The following is a 14,778-nucleotide window of genomic DNA, read 5'->3' on the forward strand; positions in this document are numbered from 1 at the left end:
TATAAGAGTAAATATTTTGGACAAGAAGAGAATAGAAGCTTTCGAAATGTGGTGCTACAGAAGAATGCTGAAGATTAGATGTGTAGATCACATAACTAGTGAGGAAGTATTGAATAGAATTGGGGAGGTGTTTGTGGCACAACTTGACAAGAAGAAGGAACCGGTTGCTAGGACATGTTCTGAGGCATCAAGGGATCACAAATTTTGCATTGGAGGGCAGCGTGGAGCGTAAAAATCGTAGAGGGAGACCAAGAGATGAATACACTAAGCAGATTCAGAAGGATGTAGGTTGCAGTAAGTACTGGGAGACGAACAAGCTTGCACAGGATAGAGTAGCATGGAGAGCTGCATCAAACCAGTCTCAGGACTGAAGACAACAACAACAAACAAGCTGGAAACGGTCTCTTTACATGTCATCACTGATAACCTTCTTAGAACACGGTGACATTTCTCTACAGACAACGTCACCTCTAGTTTATCAATTCACTTTCTATAGCAAAAGCCACAGAAATACATACTTTTTGTGGCACGTTTCACGTTCCCAAACAAGTCAAATCGTTTGCACAGCGTCACGTACGCTACGTGCTGAACTTTTCACTCAGCATAACGTACACACGCTATCAGTCTGTCGGTGGCACGTTCGCCCTGGGGAGACACTCATGCAGTACAGTCTCGCATCCTAGTTACAACTCTGAAACAGGCGCAGAAAGCGAACGCTGAAGACGCCAGTCGACATCGGAATGAGGCCTGTATTCTTTCTGATTGTTGGTGAGTACTGTTCTGTCGATTCACTTATCGATTTCTTCGAGGTTCATTCACATACGAGACGGCAATCTTATGTCCAAAGCTGATAATGAGGATTTTCATTGATGTAACTAAGATCAGACGCGAGTAGTGCTTACACTTTAAAGAACGAACTCTTCACAATCACCAGTAACAGAGTACCGTCAAACAAATTTTTTAGAACAATATTAAATTTGTTCATTTCAGTATCATAGCCTGCCTTTTACCGAGGGTAGGGTATCACAGTTTTGTTCTGAATAGCCCCAAACATAATGAAAAATACAGAAAGGAGAGCTTACCTTACCTTGCTTGAACGATCTTCAAAGCGAAATCTGATGTAAAACATTAGATGTCAAAGAAATTAACGTTATATAGTCGTTCGTCTTTTACTGTTTTAGTTATGAACATCTTGATACTCGTATACAAATTGCGTACCGTTAGTTTCAGTATAGATTTATGATGGTAAGAATGGAAACTATGAACAGGCGAAAGAGTTCCTTCATCTGTATGATCTATACTTCCTACAAAGACTTTTCTCAATAAACTTGCAGGATGCTCTTCTGAAATATTTCCACTCAGATGTTCACCAAATTACTCGTTTAGCCTGCTTTTTTTCTTCAGGAAACGAACCTCTTCTTCCTTAGGTGTCCACATTTAGAAGCGAGAATATTTAGCTTACAATCGTTCATCATATTGTGCACAACCTATTGAGTGTTTTGTGAGTATGTTAAAAAGTAAAAGAGTGTACCTAAGGTTATTCATATTGGTACATTTGCACACATGGGGTCTTAGCACTGGAGCTAAGTGTATTCGATCCGGCAACAGTGTTCACAGGTTTACTCTCTTTCTATGAGATCTTGCAATGTTGCCAGATTTCTCACTACACTCCTCTGACATAAGCCAATTCCTGTGCCTATAAAATGGTGAGAAATTAAAAAATTGGATATAAATTCCAAATATCCCAATTTGCTAAGTGGAGAACAGGAGAAATTAAAATATCCACTATGGGCAGTTATCCCACTGGTTGAAAAACCATGTATGTGACTTGTGCTAAGTGTAGAACCCAAGACATCAGACACAGGGATACAGGTGCAGTCTACATGGTTGTGAGATTTTCCCTTCGCTATGATGTCAGAACCTAATATGGCGATAAAATATGACCACTGTGTTTCCCCATACCTATGATGTCAGAATCCAAGACATGGACTGGTTTCAGCACACTCTGCACTGTTGCTAGATTCCCCATCCCCCCTCACCACTATGACGTTATGTGCTGTTTCCTTATGTGTTGTTCCCAGATTTTCCACTTCTCTTCCACCAACCCCATTGACATAGGCCAATTGCCTCCAGTATAAAGTGGAGAAATTCAAAAATGGGTTTGGAAATTCAAAATTTCCCAATTTTGCGAAGTGTAAAGTACATGAAAATGAAGAATAATTGTTTTTCCCCACTCCTACGACGTTACAATTCACTTACCCTAAGTTCAAACTGTTGCTAGTTCAGGTGTCGAATCGTTAAACAATTGCACTTCTGACTTTACAGTTTAAACAGCTGTCACACTGAATTTGAAACGCAACAACTGTACTGCTCTAATTTTAAAATGGTGAAGAATTCACTTATTCTAAGTACAAAAAGATGGGAAGTTCACTGGTTTTCAGAACTAGACCAACTTTTTCTAACTTTAGAAGAGTATAGTTCACTGGTGCAGCATGTGGCCTTACCAATAAAGAGTCGTAATACGTAAAGTTTGCCCCTGATATACCAAAGAGACTTGCGTAAAATTTTTGTGTCTTTCTTGACCATGAGCATTTACTTAGTCGCTGAGATGTCAGAGGATCAATGCCCACCTTCATGACTTGCATAAATTTGGTAAAGAGAAAATTAATTACACGAATAAAGTTTGTCAGGTTAATGAACAATCCTAACATGTTAATGAATTTTTTCTCTTGTGATAAACCAAGTTACATAAAATACAATGATGAAAACCATTTAGTCTCTACAGATACAATTAAATCGTTCGACAACTTACAAAGGACAAATTTTAAGGGGTACAGTAACACAGTAGTCACCCAAAACTCTGGTATAAACAATAAATTTATCACAAAACGAAGATCATGACTCAGCACGTCAGGCTTTTCAATCAAAGAAAGATATGTGTAGTTCATGTTTTACACAGGATGTTGTCGATCTAATGTACTATCATATGGACCTTAAAGTACATTCACAAAATAAATGATACTAAAACTGTATGGGCAACAAGAGAGCGTCACATTAAAGTACTCAGAATGAGTGAACACTGAACTGAGCTATGGAGAGAGTTAAACTTTTCAGTAGAGACAAGGAGTCCTAAAATTGTAGAACCAAGAATTATTTTCAGAACAACATAATACTTGAATGACCACTAAACTGAAGCACTGGTTTTTAGTATGTGGTGACAGAACTGTACATGCATGTGAGAAAGTTCAGTTTGGTGAAGCTTCATGCCCACCCACAGCACCTCCAATAGACAATAGCTAATAAATGATGTACTAAACTACACAGACAAAAATATGAAATATCTTAGCCACAGCCCTAAGATCTTAAAATTACTGAACCATATTGTTTGACAGAAATTGTAGCTCACTTCCTAAATAGCAGGAAAGAGAAAATAATTTTTTTGTTAGATAAGAGATGATTCAAAAACGAAACAAAGTGTTTTCTGTATCTAAAATATGTTTGTTGTAGATCTAGAGTTTTGTTGGCCAGTTACATTTGCACACGTAAAAACTGTTATTGTCATTTAGAGGTATTAATACCGTGCAGTGTCTCTCAAATTATTCTTTATTCTACAGTTGTCACCCCCCTTTAAAACATTGCTTAGTTTTTAATAGCCATGTTTTCTTTACAGGATAATACATTGTTAATAAATTCTGTGTACTGAAATTTAGTGACCGTGAAGTTTGACACTGTACATGATTCTGTAACCTAGTACATCTTTTACTCTTACAGCTACAGTAATGTCAGTTATTTCTTTGTCATCATTTATGGTATTATTTTGCATCTGGCGTCTACTCATCCTTGATGCTGTTTAGGTACTATTAATGTTAAATCTCTTGTATCCTTACACTCTTACCAGGTTTTAATATTTATTTAAAATATAAGTTCTGTATGTGTTACTTGTGCTGGTAATTTGTATCAGTGTGTGCATTATGGTATGAACTAGAAACAGTATGAGGGCTGTATTGATGCTTAATGTTCATGTGACCGTTGTGCAGAGTTTGCTATTTATAACTACCCTCAAACTGTTTATTTTATCTGTGTTTGTACATGACTATAATAGATCAAATCCGTTAAGTAGTAAATGAAATTTAACTTTTACGTATTTGGTAATTAACACTAGTGCTTTTGATATGAGATTTTCTGCCTGTATTACAATTAAAGACATTATGCACTTTGCAATATAATTGTTGTTAAAGAAGTGATTTCCTTGCTCACTAGTGCCTTCCTGGACTGATATAATAAGCCAACCAAAGCTGGCAAAAAATAAATTCTACTCAAACCAAATGCCAAAAATACTTGTTACATTTATATGCTCCTTTCATATCACACTATTTTTTCAAAAGTCTTATGACGTTTATTCATTGATTGCAGATACATTTACATTTTCTTCTAGTTCTTCTGATTGTCTTACACAACAAATATTTCTATATCTTTCATTGTTGTTATGCTTCATAACTTATTTTTAAAGTAATTCTTCTAATGTATCTGAGAAACTTCAGCCCTCAAATTATGATTCTCCTAAGATCCTTTCTGTCAAAACCCATTTTATCCTGACATAAATGAGAATCAGGAGGGTAGTTGTTATATAATCTTTTTCCTGTGTTGTTTATTTTCTTAATGTTCTTTCAACTGTTCCACGTAACTGCCAATATTTGATCAGTGCAATACGTGTATCTGGGTTCCAGTCAAATGTGTTGTTATTCAGGTTACGAAAATCGCTACAGTTTGTTCTATGGGTGAACTGTTCAGAAACTATCTTGCAGCTAAAGATTTTTGTTCCCCAAACCTAGTTTTAGTCCGAAGTATATTCAAATTGTAGTCCTCTCATATTATATATGGTTTAAATACGAGTATCACCTACAAACATTATTGATATATTTCTATTAATACGAATGCTATAATACACTCCTGGAAATTGAAATAAGAACACCGTGAATTCATTGTCTCAGGAAGGGGAAACTTTATTGACACATTCCTGGGGTCAGATACATCACATGATCACACTGACAGAACCACAGGCACATAGACACACGCAACAGAGCATGCACAATGTCGGCACTAGTACAGTGTACATTCACCTTTCGCAGCAATGCACGCTGCTATTCTCCCATGGAGACGACCGTAGAGATGCTGGATGTAGTCCTGTGGAATGGCTTGCCATGCCATTTCCACCTGGCGCCTCAGATGGACCAGCGTTCGTGCTGGACGTGCAGACCGCGTGAGACGACGCTTCATCCAGTCCCAAAGATCCGGAGATCTTGCTGGCAAGGGTAGTTGACTTACACCTTCTAGAGCACGTTGGGCGGCACGGGATACATGCGGACGTGCATTGTCCTGTTGGAAGAGCAAGTTCCCTTGCCGGTCTAGGAATGGTAGAGCGATGGGTTCGATGACGGTTTGGATGTACCGTGCACTATTCAGTGTCCCCTCGACGATCACCAGAGGTGTACGGCCAGTGTAGGAGATCGCTCCCCACACCATGATGCCAGGTGTTGGCCCTGTGTGCCTCGGTCGTATGCAGTCCTGATTGTGGCGCTCACCTGCACGGCGCCAAACACGCATACGACCATCATTGGCACCAAGGCAGAAGCGACTCTCATCGCTGAAGACGACACGTCTCCATTCGTCCCTCCATTCACGCCTGTCGCGCCACCACTGGAGGCGGGCTGCACGATGTTGCGGCGTGAGCGGAAGAAGGCCTAACGGTGTGCGGGACCGTAGCCCAGCTTCATGGAGACGGTTGCGAATGGTCCTCGCCGATACCCCAGGAGCAACTGGGAAGTGGCGGTGCGGTCCCCTACGGCACTGCGTAGGATCCTACGGTCTTGGCGTGCATCCGTGCGTCGCTGCGGTCCGGTCCCAGGTCGACGGGCATGTGCACCTTCCGCCGACCATTGGCGACAACATCGATGTACTGTGGAGACCTCACGCCCCACGTGTTGAGCAATTCGGCGGTACGTCCATCTGGCCTCCCGCATGCCCACTATACGCCCTCGCTCAAAGTCCGTCAACTGCACATACGGTTCACGTCCACGCTGTCGCGGCATACTACCAGTGTGAAAGACTGCGATGGAGCTCCGTATGCCACGGCAAACTGGCTGACACTGACGGCGGCGGTGCACAAATGCTGCGCAGCTGGCGCCATTCGACGGCCAACACCGCGGTTCCTGGTGTGTCCGCTGTGCCGTGCGTGTGATCATTGCCTGTACAGCCCTCTCGCAATGTCCGGAGCAAGTATGGTGGGTCTGACACACCGGTGTCAATGTGTTCTTTTTTCCATTTCCAGGAGTGTATATTCATACTGATATATTAACACTAATTCCTGTGTTATTCACTGCTTTCCAATGTTTCGTTATACGGCCCATATATACATATAAAAGTAGTTGCTAATCCAAATCCTTCTTGTACTACTTCTGTATTTTGTGATAGTAATTGAAATCTAACTTCTACGTGTGAAATTTCTCATGATGGCCATCACGCACGTAGACTTTGCTTCGTACAATGACTGTCGTGTGTATGCATAATGGCCTTCTTTGTTTCATATGTATATAATTAATACTATGTAGTAAATAAATATAATAATAAAGGAGTTTAAGCTTGGTTGTACTGTATTTGTCGTAAAAGAAAACGTTTCGTGTCGTTGCTATGACCACAGTAACTTCTTTAGACTCAAAAGTTCTTTGCTCAGGGTTATCTGGTGTCCAAAGGAACCAAAAATTAAATGAAAGAAGAAAATGTAAGTTAACGAGTCGATGTACTATGAAACGGTTGTAGAAATACTATGTTCTCTAATGAGATCTCTGCAGGACATTATGATTTTAATGTCATATAAAATTCTTACAACTCGCTTCCGTTTCTTGAAATGTTACCTTTGGTGGTCGAGTTCTCAAAAATCTCATATTACGTTCACCTGCGGCAGAAATTATGCGAATGGATAATGCGGCTTTTCTATGACGCTTCATTATATCTAGAACAGTATAAAACGCTAAGATGGCAGGACCGCTTGCTCACATATCTGTTATACAGTTCAGAACAGCAAACCAAGCAATCATTAAAACTAAGCCTCAAGTCTCGTGACATAACACTGCCTGCACCCGAAGACATATACATGCAAGTATTTTCATGTACATCAGAATATACCAATATGTGTTTGAAAACAACAACTTATTTAAATGATTCACTACGTCGTGGAGAATAAAGATTTGTACAGTTATCAAAGAGAGAGATAGGTATCACTCTAAGACAAAAAAGTGACCTACCACGAAGAAATTTTCCGAATGGGACGGAAGTCGGGAGATGACATGTTCACGTAAGTCAAACAAATTATTACAATTTCAGAAAAATATGGTGATTTATTCACGAAGAAGAGCTTCACAGATTGAGTAAGTCAATAGCTAGTTGGCCCACATGTGGTCCTTAAGCAAGCAGTTGTTTGGCTTGATATCGATTGACAGAGGTGTTCGATGTCCTTCTGAAGGATATCGTGCCATATTCTGTCCAATAGGAGCGTTAGATCTCAAGATGGTTGGAAGGCCCTGCCGATAAAGCTCCAAATGTTCTGAACTGGGGAGAGATGAGCTGACATTCCGGCCAAGTTGGGATTTGGCAATAGCGAAGACAAGCAGTAGAAACTCTTGCCGTGTGGGGGTGGACGTTATCTTGCTGAAATATATGCCCAGGATGGCTTGCCATGAAGGGTAACATAACTAGGCGTAGAATATAGTCGACGTACTACTGTGCTGTACGGATGCCGCGACTGATAACGATAGGGGTCCTGTTATGAAAAGAAGTGGCACCACAGGCCATCACTCCTGGTTATCGGGCTGCATGGAGGGCGACAGATAGGTTGTTATTGTCTCCAGACACATCTTTGGCCTGGAACCACATTGACTGGAATAGAATTGTCTTCACTGACGAATCCCACTTTGAACTGAGCCCCTATGACCAGTGAAGACGTGTCTGTTGCCGCCCCAGACAGCTGTGACATACCTGTCTGTCTGTCACCTGCTATATGGCCTGACATCCATGAGTTACCGTCCAGGGTACCATTTCTTTCCATAGCAGGACGCCATTAGTTGTTACCTGTGGCGCCCTTACAGCACAGATGTACATCCACAATATTTTTCGAACGCTTTTTGTTTTTGTTGCCCTTTGTGGCAACCCATCCTGGACGTAAATTTATGCAAGGCTATGTCCAACAGCACACGCTTTGCCAAACCCTACCTTCACCAGCAAGATCTCTCGATGTCTCCCCAATTGAGGACGTTCGGAGTATTATGGGCAGCGTCCTCCAAGGAGATGGGGACGATATAAAACGCCAATTGGACAGAATTTAGCACGGTGTTCCTCTGGACGACGTCCGACAACTCTGTCAACCAATGTCAAGCCGAATAACTGATTGCTTAAGGGTCAGGGTGGATCAAGGCGTTGACTTGCTCAGTTTGTGATGTTCTTTCTCTTGAATAATCATTACGTTTTTCTGAAATTGTTATCTTCTGTTTTTCACATCTGTTTCTCTCTCTCTCTCTCTCTCTCTCTCTCTCTCTGTGTGTGTGTGTGTGTCTGTGTGTGTGTGTGTGTGTGTGTGTGTTTATGTGTGTGTGTGTGTGTGTGTGTCACTCTTTCTTTGCCTTAGAGTGTATTTAATTTTGGGGACAGGGGCTAGCTTCGGTAGTATTTTGTAGCTGTGTAGTATGTAACCAATCAATACTCAACTTCACAAATGTGCTGTTTACGTAACGTGTTTAATTTTAATCTTCACTTGGTTTCAGTGGCTGTTCTCGCACTCCTGCTGTCAGAGGTAGTAGCCAAAGAATCTGATGATGCATATGAAGACGAGGGTAATCCAGTTGCCAAGGCGACGAACTTCATATGGGAAATAATAGAGGCTTTTGTTGAGTTCTGGAGGTACGCATTGCTCTTAAATATGAAATTATTTGTATCGGCCGTTGGGAGGCAACCCAACAGCCATTTTCAGATTCTGTAAAAACATTTTTCGCAGTTAAGCTCAGGTTTGATTTTCCCAAAAAAATGGCTCTGAGCACTATGGGACTCAACTGCCGTGGTCATTAGTCCCCTAGAACTTAGAACTACTTAAACCTAACTAACCTAAGGACATCACACACATCCATGCCCGAGGCAGGATTCGAACCTGTGACCGTAGCAATCGCACGGTTCCGGACTGCGCGCCTAGAACCGCGAGACCACAGCGGCCGGCTGATTTTCCCAGCTATTACTGTTTGTGACGCTGTGTTCACCTTCGCACAGCCTAGTTCTCAAGCTCTAACAGCCCATAATTCGTCCACAGACGTCGTCTGGCAGGCTGATACTGCAGTGGTCGTTACGTTTACAGTTACGTTTACAGTACTTGAGACTCGGCTGCAAAGGAATTTAGTTTTTTGTCACGTGTAGAGGACAACGTCTGCTCGATTAGCCAAGAGGCGATGGGACATTAGAGTTCTTGGAGAAAAATGAACATACGAAACTTCTTCGGGCTTGTTCCGAATAGGTCATTGATTCAGTCTCGTTCCGAGTAATTCAGCGTATCTGCTAAAAGAGAAATTAGGAAATGGGCTAGCGTGCGTTATGACGCGGTTTAGTAAACGACCAGTTGTTGAATACTGAGTTATGTGCATTGAGAAAAGATAAACATAGCGAGAGGGGATAAGTGGGAGGAGAAATAAAATAAAAAGAAGTGATAATGGTTATGAGAAAAGATGGTCAACGAAATTTTCGTAGATGTACTTACTGTAGAACTCACAAATGAAGACGTAAGAGAATACCATTTCACATTGTTAATATCAAAATTTTACTGTGTTGTACAGTGGAAAAGATGGAAGCTAGAATCCATTATTATGATATTCGTCTCATGCAAGCCACATAAAAAATTATTTCTTACAAATATATTTAGTTAGTAGGTCACTCGGTACTAGCCTATTGTGAATGGTGTCCTTGAGAGTTACAAAGAATGCTGTCATTGCTTTGTGCAATAATGAAAAAATTTTACTTGATATTGTGGATTAGAGACCTGTCGCATGTTCGTACGGGTAGCATTAAGTATTTACAGTCCGATGCTATGTCTGCCATAGCAGGTAATTTTGTTTACGGCTCACTGCGTAAATTACTGTATTCAGAGAATTATGAATTCAGAGAGCAATGTTAGGTTGCTGAATCTAATCTCTTTCTTGTAACTCGAACAGTTTAAGCAGAGCACGCCAGAAAGTTCTCCGAAGGCAAGAATGTGACCTGTTCCGTATGTAATTGGCTTTTGAAGAGGCATCTCGTGGTAGTGACGGGAGTTGTGAGCTGCTTTGCCGCCCACTCTGCCCAGCCCACCCAACTGGAGTGTCAACTGAGTGCGAGGTATATCCAATAGCCAGCCGCCCTGCGCCAGCCTGGTGCAAGCTACACTCGTTTCCCAAGGTAACATTGCTATGAAGCAACATCTGCCATGCTCAATCGTTATAGAGCACCGTTCGCCTTGCAATATGGCGCAGACCTCTCTGTGGCACATAATATTGGCAGAAAGCTCTGTCGTCCACCCAACATTGATGAAGAGCACTCTCTTCCGTGCTCAGTCGGTACGGAGCACCCTCCACATTGCGGCATGGTACAAAACACTTTGTGTCAAGCCATACTCTGCCACCCAACACAGGTACACAGCACGCTCTGCCACGTATGAAGCAGATAGATGCTGCCATAGAACATCGTTATGAAGCAACCTCTGCCATTTCAAGTTGGTAAGCAGCATCCTATGCCAAGGACCGTTGCTACAAAACACCCCCTGCGATGTAACATTGCTATGAAGCACCCTCTCCCACACAATATCGGTACGAAGCACCCTCTATCACGCAAAACTGGATTTTCTCATTTTTATCAAGTTACGTCCCAACGGCAGCCCGGGTGGCCGAGCGGTTCTAGGCGCTTCAGTCTGGAACCACGTGACCGCTACGGCCGCAGGTTCGAATCCTGCCTCGGGCATAAATGTGTGTGATGTCCTTAGGTTTAAGTAGTTCTAAGTTCTAGGAGACTGATGACCTCCCATAGTGCTCAGAGCCATTTGAACCATTTCTTACGTCCTAGTGTGACAGAATATCATCACAAAATGAAACTTGCTTAGCCTGATAATCTCTCCGTAATCAGGCCACAAGTGGCTATCGGGACCATCCGACCGCTGTCTCATCCTCAGCTGAGAATGGAGATACGAGGGGCGTGTGGGCAGCACACCCCTCTCCCGGTCGTTAAGATGGGTTTCTTTGCCGGAGAAGCTACTACTCGGTAGAGTAGCTTCTCAATTGGCGTCACGAGGCTGAGTGCACCCCCAAAAATGGCAACAGGACATGGCGGCCCCAATGGTCACCCATCAAAGTGCCGGCCACACCCGACAGCGCTTAATTTTGGTGATCTGACGGGAACCGGTGTATCCACTGCGGCAAGGCTGTTGCTTTAGCCTGATATAAGACACTCTATTTGCAACTAGAAAACTTGAAATAAGGTACTGTACCATTTAAAAATGAAAATGGAAGGTGGCTACTGTTCATGATAAAATACTGATGTTTAAACAGGTGTACATACAGTGTACTATCATTTCTGTGTTGTATGATGATGATAAACTGAACAGGGTGAAACCTAAGAGTGCCACCCGGCCTGCTCCTCTGGAATAGTAGCCATGGGAGGCCGAGAGCAACAACACAGCAAAAGGTTTGGAATTTTATCCAGGATAATTGGGCCAGATATGGTGATTAGGAACTTTAAGCAACCGTCTCTCCTCCCCTTGCTGACAATATACACTATCTGCTCAGAAGTATACAGACAACTGTTAATGGATATTAATATGGGGCGTCTCTACCCTTCACCTTTACGAAGCTTCAGCTCTATTCTGTCTGAATGTCTACGTAGGGACAAGTTCCGGATGTTTCTAGATCGCCAGTGATGGACCAACGGAAACATTTTCCCAAACCTCCACGTTCCATAGTTCTGGTCTTTTTCGAGATAGAGGGATGACATACTTCTTCAAGAGCGGAAATCAAATAACGTAGTGACGCTGGACACTGGGGTCCAGAGCGAAGGCGTCGATCTAAATCAAGCTAAAGATGTTCCATCGTGTTCAGGCCAAGATTCTGCGGAGACCAGTCCGTTTCAGGAATGTTATTGTACACAGACCATTGTCTTGCAGGAGCTACTTTATGACAGGTTGCTTTGTCAAGTCGATACAAAGCATCATCGTCTCTGAACAACACTTCACCAACAATCGACTTGAGCATCCTTACCAGGATTAAAATATCCCTGACAGATTTATTACTCAGGTGACATGCAATGCCCAGCCCACATTCGAAGTCACTGAGCTCTCCTGAATGATCCATTATGTTGTTACTGCTTCTCTACTGAAATCACAAGACTCCCAAGCTCCTTATATACTCCGTCTCTCGTGACACCTAATGGTTCATTCCGCTTTCAGTATGATTGTCCAGGTGCTTTTGCTGATATAGCATACTAGTGGTGGCAACTGCTTCCACCATCAGGGTTCGAAACAGATTCCACCGTTTCGCGTAGCACAGTAGTACAGTCATATACTAACGACCTCAATCACAGAGTGTACGGGTTAGGAATTAGGTTGATTCAGCTGCCCCCGACCTATAGGTTTTCTGCAGCTTGTAACGCCTTCGAAACGACAAGTAAGATTTTCACATTCTCTCTCTCGATAAACGCAAACTATTAAACGTACAGAAAAACTGAACATGACCTTTTTGCAGGAAATACAATGGTAGGACTAACTGTTTGCTTTTAGTAAGAGTGAGAATATGAAGATCTGTCGGGTGATTTTGAAGGCGTTGCAGGTTACATAAAACCCGTAAGTGGGGGAACTGAAGCGTCCTGCATATTGCAGGACCAGTGGGGATCGAATTCGTGTATCACCATTCGATCTGTTGAGAATTTAATGGACTGAAAACAATAAATTTGTGGACAATATATAAAAACTGGGCAGTAGACTGTACAGCTACGACGTTTGCTAAATGTATACTAACTGGTTTAGCCATGATAAATATCGTTCAAATTGCACATTTAACAACATAATTTGAAAAAACAATTTCTTACCATGTTTCAGAATGTTTCTAGATCGCCAGTGATGGACCAACGAAAGCTTTCGCAAACCTCCACGCTCCATAGTTCTGGTCTTTTTCGAGATAAAGGGACCATATAGTTCCACAGTAAAAGCCACAATACACAAAATGTTAATAGTCTGTAATATGAATATATACAATAAATGGCAAGACTTGTCTTTAGACTGATGATACGAGGTTAAATAATATTGTAGATGATGTTGATGTTTGTATCTGTTAGAGTAACTTTTTTATGTGCAGTTTGTGATTCACATAGAACTTAATACTGAAATATGCCACAGCAGTCAATGCAACATTCATTCCCTCTTCCTACTCAATGACTGCAACTCCAGAATTTTCATTAGTTTCATTTGACTGATATTTCATGTGCATTTAAAATCAATAAGCCATAAGAAAACGTTAGTTATTTTGTCTATGTCAGCTTACATGACTCTCAAGTATGTTTTGAATTGTTTAAAGCTAATGTAAACGTTAGGAAACAAGGCAAATAAATGAATGAACAGCAAAACAAATTATGTTTCCATGATTTCCAAAACTTGAAAGTAAATATTGATGCCATTCGACGCTATACCATAACTGTGTTCTTGTATTCACCAACCCCGAATCTGTTGCTTCTATTTCAATATAGAACTCCCTTGTGGAGTAATTCATTGTGTAACTGAATTGTTTTTGCACAACTGACTTCAAGTTTAATGCCTAAGATAATGACTGAACTCTCCTTGTCTCGTGTGCAGTACAAATTTCAAGCTGCTGAGAATTGTCAACGTAGGACAGCTTCCTGAGAAATGTAAGTGATCGAAACGGAAAGCATCGCTTTTTCGGCTTGAAAATTAAAGAAGGAAGGGATTTTAGACGTAGCGCAAATTCTGAAATTTGCTCAGCGTAATTCGCAGTGCACGACTCGAGCTTTGACCTTCGATGGTTGTGAACAACGAAATACGCTCTATCACAATGATGCTTCGAATCGGTTAGTGGAACTCTCGTATGTACCTTGTTCGTACATATTCATCATTATGATTTGCAGCTCCTTGTGTTGGCCTTGTTTGCAGTTGAAAGTGTTGGATGTGAGATCCTCAGGTTTACTTACGTTTTCGTGTGGCAAGCACTTCCATTCTCCACATCATGCTGAGGTGTTGTGATGCACACGTAAATATTTTCCACAATTAACGTAGTAAAACACTTTTCACTTCACCAAAACACAGTGTGATTGTGGTTTGTTGTGTGTCGCAGCCCAGTCAGTGTTAATTTGTTCACCAGAGAGTTCGGCGCAAAATTTGAGTTTTTTTTGCATTTTATCTTTGTGCGTACGTGTGTGTGTGTAGACTTTATCTGTTTGTGCTGTTTTTATTTGTAAAGATCCTTTAATGCGTTAAATAGTATACTCTTGGAAAGTGTAGTGTATTCGTTTAAGACCTGTTTCCCTTCTGGTATTGCCTTCTGTATATGGAAGTTTTCCTCAATGGTCAGTTTGCTGTATAGGCTGTGGCCGGGTTTTAGTATTCTTAAGTCTGTATCTGTTGTCGTTGGCTGGTGGTTGTTGGCTACAAGGTGGTCAGCAAATGTGCTATGGGAGCTGTTGCTTTTTAAAACTCAGAGATGTTCTGAATATCTGGTT

General features: G+C 41.6%; 1 long non-coding RNA gene across 1 annotated transcript; it reads left to right on the forward strand.

Moving 5' to 3' along the window:
• The first annotated feature begins 610 nt into the window (after positions 1-610).
• On the forward strand, positions 611-13,675 carry LOC126267015 (uncharacterized). The gene is made up of 3 exons (XR_007548956.1): positions 611-768; positions 8,814-8,949; positions 13,148-13,675. It is a non-coding gene; the product is annotated as an uncharacterized LOC126267015 (long non-coding RNA).
• The last annotated feature ends 1,103 nt before the right edge of the window (positions 13,676-14,778 follow it).

Source organism: Schistocerca gregaria, chromosome 4 (genome assembly GCF_023897955.1).
Source record: "Schistocerca gregaria isolate iqSchGreg1 chromosome 4, iqSchGreg1.2, whole genome shotgun sequence".
In the NCBI taxonomy this organism is placed as follows: domain Eukaryota; kingdom Metazoa; phylum Arthropoda; class Insecta; order Orthoptera; family Acrididae; genus Schistocerca; species Schistocerca gregaria.